The sequence below is a fragment of the Protomyctophum bolini genome (assembly GCF_963924005.1).
Source record: "Protomyctophum bolini genome assembly, chromosome: 7".
NCBI classification, from domain to species: Eukaryota; Metazoa; Chordata; class Actinopteri; order Myctophiformes; family Myctophidae; genus Protomyctophum; species Protomyctophum bolini.
In genome coordinates, this window is record NC_137868.1 from 45,719,026 (window position 1) to 45,727,927 (window position 8,902).

At 38.6% G+C, this 8,902-nt stretch overlaps 1 long non-coding RNA gene across 1 annotated transcript; it reads right to left on the bottom strand.

The window, feature by feature from the left end:
- Positions 1-628: 628 nt before the first annotated feature.
- Positions 629-8,114, bottom strand: LOC308318182. Its single transcript, XR_013964332.1, has 4 exons — positions 7,951-8,114; positions 6,880-6,986; positions 5,813-5,833; positions 629-706 (listed from the first exon to the last, which is right to left on the bottom strand). It is a non-coding gene; the product is annotated as an uncharacterized lncRNA (long non-coding RNA).
- Between the last annotated feature and the right edge of the window lie 788 nt (positions 8,115-8,902).

The window sequence follows — 8,902 nt, forward strand, 5'->3', positions numbered from 1 at the left end:
AAATGTTCGCTATGAAATATATATTCAATGATTTGCGCCACATTTTTTAAAGATTTTTCAAAAATAGCAGACCTACAAGCTACGAGCTCATAGTGCGCCACTCGGTGGCGCGCTATGAGCTCGTAGATCTGCTATTTTTCAATAGCTAAATTATAGCTATTTCTTACTTAATGTAAGTCGCTCTGGATTAAGAGCGTCTGCTAAATGCCTAAATTTTAAATTGTAATTGTAAATAACACAATGTTTAAAACACCAAAAAGGGGTTCCCGCCCCAAAATGAATGAACCTACTACTCTTATGTGTTTCTGTATAGCTGTGGCAGTCCGATTTGTACCAGGTATAATATAATTATAGACAACATGGAATAGTTTACCTTTGACGGCTAATGTGACTCCGGGGCCATTATATTTCCCTGCCGGTACGTTTGTTATGAACCTGAACCTGTATACAGAACGATCGGTTTCTCTCAGGTCCGCAATGGTCAGGGTCGCGCTGCGGTCCACGTCGTCATATTGGTACTGAACACGACCCGCATACTGCGAGTCCTCTATCAGATCCTCGGCGGAGGATTCAGTCCACCAGTATCTGCTCGTGACGTTATGACCCTGATCAGGAGGGTACTCGTAGGTGCAGTAGATGTGCACCGTCGAGCCCCTGCTGAGGCACACGCGCTCGGAGTTGCAGGTTACTCCCCAGCCTGCTGACGCTGTGACACAGGACACATCATATAAAGACATTACAGGACATGGACACAGGAGATACTTTATTTTAGAGGGACAATATGTGACCAAATGTGACTGAGAGACTGCCATTGGATTTTTGTGAATTTGTGTTTTTTTTTTTTCATGTCTAGTTTAAATGCAAACTAGTATTTTAATTAAGTACCCTAGAAACACTAAACATAGGTGATTTTCACCCGGACGGTTACATTTTTGCAATTTTCATAATGCTGCTGATGTCTGAGGTGGATGGGTCTCTCGGTACCTTCATGATGCTCAGTGACATCATAGAAGGTATAGGTTTGTTTCCCTGCCCACATCTAGCCTGGGCACCATTTCATTTCGGTATATGATCCGGGCTGGAGCCGGATGATATGCTTACGTCATGTTGTAGGCAATGGTTTGCCTACAACTAAAAGCAATAAAAGCTCTCGTAAGCGAGAGCTTTTATTGAGAGGGAAAAGGAAGTTGTCGCCACCTGTTCCGACTACAAAACAATACTACAACATGACGTAACCACATCATCCGGCCCCAGGCGGGATCATACGGACTTTTGAAACAGAGACCAGGCTTTCCTCCGAGGCGGTGGAAAGCCTGGTGAGGCGAGGTTAGCCCACATCCCTTCTACAGGCAGGTCTTCGGGTGAATTTCACCCGTGTTCAGTGATGGTGTGATAGAGAAAAATCCAATACACCCACAATGGACTTTAAATTATTAATATTTTCTTCACTGGACCATTCTTCTCACATGTCTTAGGAATGGGTGGACCAAAGGAGAAGTTCCCAACTTAATTTATCCTTTTTTTTTAGGAATATTAAAAAAATATGCATGATTTTCACCGATTTTGTCCCCCCCCATGATATGACCCCCCATGAAATAATTTGTGAAAAGTCATGATGAAATATTAAAGAGTGCCTCAAGTTGCCATGTATTGCTGTACTACAATATATTTTGATGATAATTTATTTATTTATGGAATATTTTATATTGGGTCAAATATACCTGTGTTTAGTGATGGTGTAACAAAACATATGTTTAGTGTTCTAGGGTTGTCATATGTCATATGAAAGCAGGGAATCATTGCTACAAATTGACATATTGGTTGACCCACCAGTTTTGGAGATATGGCTTATAGGAGTAAATGTCTGGCAGAAAACAGCGAGTTGAGAAAACAGGCTTGAAATGGTTCACTTCCGTGGTCTCTAACATTACAATAGCTACATGTTTAAGCATTTATTTCATATTTACATTTCAGCTCTGACACGTGCGTGCGCATGTAAACTACACGCATTCATTTACATAATATTATTTATACTGTACATATTAGTATAAGCATAAGGCTAAACTTTGACCTTGCACTATCTGTTACCTTGAACTTCAATACTCACCTCTGAAAAAAATATATTTCAGGAAGAGCTAATAGACCAGATTATTCTTGGACAAAGAGGCAAAAGATAAACAGATCTCTTCTGTGGTGCAGGGAATCCAAAGGCCCAAGCTTTTTTTCTGTATGAATGCTGGCCTATTTTCCCGAATGTTCGCCTGTGTCTGCCCTTTAGTTCACCTAATATGTAAATATGACATGCCCAGACTAGGAACACAAAGGTCCACATGGTTAAAACTAGAACAAAGGTTCTTTCTTGGCCTACTGCGGCTGCTCACAGACACGCTAGTGAAGCAGGACATCTGAACACCTTGGCTGGGCTAATCCAGGTGGGCAGGGGATGTGAAAGCAAAATGTGCTCTCCTACTTCTGTAAGCACAGTGGAGCATATGGCAAACAACCTCAAATATCAGTTGTTCAATAGAGTACTTGGACTGAAAAGCCAGGCAAGAAATCTGGGCATAAATGCATAACAAATTTAGATTTAGCCTGTGTGTTCTTACCTTGGCACATGGGTTCAATGTCATTGCAATTGAATTAATATTAATTGAATTAATTGTAATTACAGACATGCAAATTCTACTCACATCTGACATTGAGAGTTTCTTCGGGACCTGGACCTCTGTCGTCATCTTTGACAGCACAGGAGTATTCTCCTGCATGCTGCCTGCTGCTGACTGTGTCTAGAACCAGACTATTCTCTGTGTGTCTCCGTGTGTCCAGAGCCATGTTGTTGTGGTACCAGATGTAGGCGGGGTAGACAGGCAGAGGACACTTGGTTCTGCAGGTCAGGGTCACATTCTGTCCATCTTTGACTAAATGGACTAATGGACTAATCGTCACCAGAAAGCCTAGAGGGTGCCAAAAATTTAATAATAATAATAAAACATTATGATGATTATATACTCAAAAGGGGTTTTTGGGGGTGGTGATCAACTTTATTTATCTAGCACTTTTTTCCCTTTTTTTTAACGATATATGTATTGACATTCTTTCTCCCAATTACTGTATATATAAATATATTACAGTTATAGCTCTCTTGTTAATAAAATGTCCAGAAAAAACACAAACATAACGGATACACAAATTCAACAACAAAAATACAATCATAACGAACACAACTCGACAATAATAGTTTAATTTAACAAAGGGAGTACTTGAAGCTCAATGCACTCAACTCTGTCTGAATATAGAGCACAAAATAACCTTACATTTGATTTTAATCTTCGTTATGTTTCTCTTTTTGCATGATTGTAGCTACTTCTTAACCTGTAACCTGTGTGTATTATATATATCTTTATGTGTCTACTATCTATCTAATTCTAAACGAATCAGTCTTGATGATGGGTCATAGACCCATCATCCGTATGCTCAGTTTTAAGACACAGTCACAACAAGCCAAATTAAAAACAACCTCTACTCACATCTGACCGTGAGAGCTCTTTCAGGGGCTTTGACGTCCTCTCGACCGCTGACAGCACAGGAGTATTTCCCTGCATGGGTACTGATGACCGGGCCTACGACCATCCGTTGTCCCTCTGCGTGCTCCATCTTCTGTCCATTGTGGTACCAGACGTAGGTGGGCTTGTCTTTCAGCTTACAGTTGGTGATGGTGGTGTCACAGGTCAGTGTCACATTCTGTCCTTCTATCACTGTGGAAGGAGTCATCGTCACCCGGAAGCCTAGAGGGTGCAAAAATAAATAGATATATATTAAACCCAAAATATAAATAATAACCAATGATTGTGAAATGATGGTAGTGACAATAGATGAAACATCTCCAAGCGGAATCATGCCCAAATAATTTAAAAAAATGGGTTTTCAAATCTTGCGCTGAGGAAGGCTGAGGGCCAGGATGTGTCGAATGTTCTCAATAAATAATAATGTGTATCTGCAGCCAGTCTGCGTTACTTTGGATTACTGCTTTTTCCACTTTGCCTTTTCCATTTGAACCTATAGCTTATATAGCTGAGGGAAGCGCACCTGCCTTTGTCTGACATGAATGGATGCAGACATGCAGTCACAGACAGTCTTAAGAAGTCACAAAGCAGGACTTTTAGTAGTATGGTGGTCCGTGCAATATACCAGAGGGCCAGTTCTAATACTAATTAAATATCATCCAAACGATAATTCATTCACGGGCCTGATTTGGCCCCCGGGCCTTGAGTTTGACATATATGGTCTAAATGAAGCAACACCCAACACTATTGGCTCTTATGGTTATGGTTCTTAATTCGGCGGAGGATTCAGTCCACCAGGATCTGCGCGTGACGTTATGACCCTGATCAGGAGGGTACTCGTAGGTGCAGTAGATGTGCACCGTCGAGCCCCTGCTGAGGCACACGCGCTCAGAGTTGCAGGTTACTCCCCAGCCTGCTGACGCTGTGACACAGGACACATCATATAAAGACATTACAGGACATGGACACAGGAGATACTTTATTTTAGAGGGACAATATGTGACCAAATGTGACTGAGAGACTGCCATTGGATTTTTGTGAATTTGTGTTTTTTCTTTTTCATGTCTAGTTTAAATGCAAACTAGTATTTGAATTAAGTACCCTAGAACACTAAACATAGGTGATTTTCACCCGGACGGTTACATTTTTGCAATTTTCATAATGTTGCTGATGTCTGAGGTGGATGGGTCTCTCGGTACCTTCATGAGTGACATCATAGAAGGTATAGGTTTGTTTCCCTGCCCACATCCCTTCTACAGGCAGGTCTTCGGGTGAATTTCACCCGTGTTCAGTGATGGTGTGATAGAGAAAAATCCAATACACCCACAATGGACTTTCAATTATTAATATTTTCTTCACTGGACCATTCTTCTCACATGTCTTTATAGGAATGGGTGGACCAAAGGAGAAGTTCCCAAATTAATTTATCCTTTTTTTTTAGGAATATTAAAAAAATATGCATGATTTTCACCGATTTTGTCCCCCCCCATGATATGACCCCCCATGAAATAATTTGTGAAAAGTCATGATGAAATATTAAAGAGTACCTCAAGTTGCCATGTATTGCTGTACTACAATATATTTTGATGATAATTTATTTATTTATGGAATATTTTATATTGGGTCAAATATACCTGTGTTTAGTGATGGTGTAACAAAACATATGTTTAGTGTTCTAGGGTTGTCATATGTCATATGAAAGCAGGGAATCATTGCTACAAATTGACATATTGGTTGACCCACCAGTTTTGGAGATATGGCTTATAGGAGTAAATGTCTGGCAGAAAACAGCGAGTTGAGAAAACAGGCTTGAAATGGTTCACTTCCGTGGTCTCTAACATTACAATAGCTACATGTTTAAGCATTTATTTCATATTTACATTTCAGCTCTGACACGTGCGTGCGCATGTAAACTAAACGCATTAATTTACATATATTATTTATACTGTACATATTAGTATAAGCATAAGGCTAAACTTTGACCTTGCACTATCTGTTACCTTGAACTTCAATACTCACCTCTGAAAAAAATATATTTCAGGAAGAGCTAATAGACCAGATTATTCTTGGACAAAGAGGCAAAAGATAAACAGATCTCTTCTGTGGTGCAGGGAATCCAAAGGCCCAATTAAGCACGTCTTGTTTCGGTCGACAAGACAAGGTCACACAATGTCACAAACAAAAACACAGTTGTAATTCCAATTTGGGATTCAATGCATGAACAGCACAAGTAACAAAAATCTACTCACAGACATCTTGACCCTGTATCACTGTAACATAGAGAACATAATCATAATGAGGAAGTTATTAGAGGACAGGAGATGTTTCTTTGCTGGCTATAGAGGCCAACATTCTTTAGTCAATGAGACAAACAGGATCTTAGTACCAATCTGGTGTTGGATTCTTGAACAGAACAAAATGTTGACCTATACAGCATTGTCACCATTATACTTACAGTACGCGAAGACCCCACACACCACTCTCTAACACTCTTAGGTATAGATTCATTTCTATTAATTAACACTTTCGCAGTCGGTGGGGTCCCGGGGGCTCCCCCGGGGCTCCGTCCATGACCGACTATGCGACACTTTAATTACAAAAACAATAATACGAGAAAAATAAATGAATGCATTTTAATCACGCTTAGTTTTTGCACCACAGAACCTTTTTTACTGGATGAACCGAATACCGATCATACTGTATAGCCTACATGTATGCAATCAGACCACTTTGCTTGGCCCAGTGGATGGGACATTTAAATTACGGTAAACAAAACTCAGTCATTAATTCACTCGTATACTAAAATATGTAAAAATAAAATTAAAAAAAGCTTCTCAGGTCAAATATTGATATTTGGTTAACATTTGACTAATTTATATTAATTAATTACAACGCCTCAAATTAATTAGTTTTTTTTTTCTAATCGAGTCCCAACCCTAAATACAAGTGAATATTATATTTGATCTTGTGGCATACCGGCATCTACATACTGTACAGTATCACTCAGCACATTAGAAGACAGCCATTTTATAGCAGGGTGATATATCCCCCCCCCCCCCCCCCCAACTATATACTAGTTTTTATTATTATTATTTTAAATCAGATCCTACAGAAGTCTAATCGTTGCTCTTCAGAAAGTTACAGTGATCTGACTATAAACCAACATTCATAATCATGCCTTCTGTCTGTTCACCATTATCTATGAAAAATGTATGATGTATAATATGCATCATTTTGACATTTGACATTATGATATCACATGATGTTAGTCTGACATACAGAGAATGAAGGAACAAAATATATAAATGTACAATACCTGGTACAGTCAAAAGGAACAGCAGAAATCCACGTGTTGCTCCTCTAACATTCATAGTTGGCCCTCCCCTCTCGGTTGAAGACTTCAGAGGAACTAAATCACATTAGCTGGTGGATCATATATTGTATGTACATAAGAGGAAATATAATTTAACTTAACCAGATCATAACAGAGCATCTCTTGTATATGTATATGTATATGCTCTCCTTATACAGATATGCTCACTTGTCATTGTACTCAGTTTAAATGCAAACTAGTATTTGAATTAAGTACCCTAGAACACTAAACATAGGTGATTTTCACCCGGACGGTTACATTTTTGCAATTTTCATAATGCTGCTGATGTCTGAGGTGGATGGGTCTCTCAGTACCTTCATGATGCTCAGTGACATCATAGAAGGTATAGGTTTGTTTCCCTGCCCACATCCCTTCTACAGGCAGGTCTTCGGGTGAATTTCACCCGTGTTCAGTGATGGTGTGATAGAGAAAAATCCAATACACCCACAATGGACTTTAAATTATTAATATTTTCTTCACTGGACCATTCTTCAGGAATGTCTTAGGAATGGGTGGACCAAAGGAGAAGTTCCCAACTTCATTTATCTTTTTTTTTAGGAATATTAAAAAAATATACATGATTTTCACCGATTTTGTCCCCCCCCATGAAATCATTTGTGAAAAGTCACGATGAAATATTAAAGAGTGCCTCAAGTTGCCATGTATTGCTGTACTACAATATATTTTGATGAGAATTTATTAATTTATGGAATATTTTATATTGGGTCAAATATACCTGTGTTTAGTGATGGTGTAACAAAACATATGTTTAGTGTTCTAGGGTTAATTCGTTAAAAAAAAAAAAAAAAAGTAAACTTAGAGTAGCCTACTGAGAGTATGCATTAAACAGGTCGATTCCCCCGAGGTCGATACAGAATTATAGGACAGACTGTGTTTAAAAGGCTCTCTTTAACTTGTCATTTAACTCAGTTTAAATGCAAAATTTGTATTTGAAATTAAAACATTGTTTAATTAAAAATGTTTTTTTGTTGTATAAACAAAGAGTAAACTTACAGAGTACTGAGAGTATGCCTTAAGCAGCTTGAGTCCACCGAGGTTGATACAGAATTATAGGACAGACTGTGTTTCAAATGGGACCACGTCCTTCCTCTTCATAGCAAGCAGACTGCTGGTAAATAACCAGGCTCAACGGCAGAGCTGCAGAAGTCATGTTAGTGAGTTTCCTGATGATAATCTGTGAGAAATATTAGCGCATGCCGTGTGTGTGTGTGTGTGTGTGTGTGTGTGTGTGTGTGTGTGTGTGTGTGCGAGATATAGAGCTATATATAGAATCTGTAACGCGTACGGAAAAAATATCTAATCACCTATCACCTATATGGTTAGATCATATAAGATAACAGCAAACAGGAAATCCTCTCAGTGATGTACGTTGTTTGAGGGTTTTTATTGAGAGCTTCTCGTGATGAACAGCAAGTGTTGAACATTGTAGAAACTCGTCGCATTAAAATAGGCTAATCTAATAACCATATTACATTATTATTATTTGAAACAGTACAATTTGTGACAATTGACAATGTTCGCATAAAGCACGTTCTTCATCCAGATAAACTTACTGTAAGCATCAGTCACTCTAACAGCCTAAACCTTATCCACCCCCTCGTCAATAGGGCCTCCTAGTACTCTTTGCAAGAGGTTCTCAACCCGTGGGTATAGGCTCCGGGGGGGTCGCCAAATTATTTAATTAATTTAATATTATAAAATAAAAATAAACAAAAGGGTTTTTGTTTTAGTTTTTTTGCAACTGAATGGCTGGAAAAATGGAAATGTAGAGTTTACATAGTATACACATAGTACATGCATAAACCTTCCTTAAAGGACAATAAAATAAAAGACCTTATTTCCATCGCTAAAAAAAAAAAAAAAAAAAGTATATATCCTCTTCATAATATAAATAGTATCCCACACTTTACTACTTATTTCGATGGAAATAAGCAAATTGGCACTA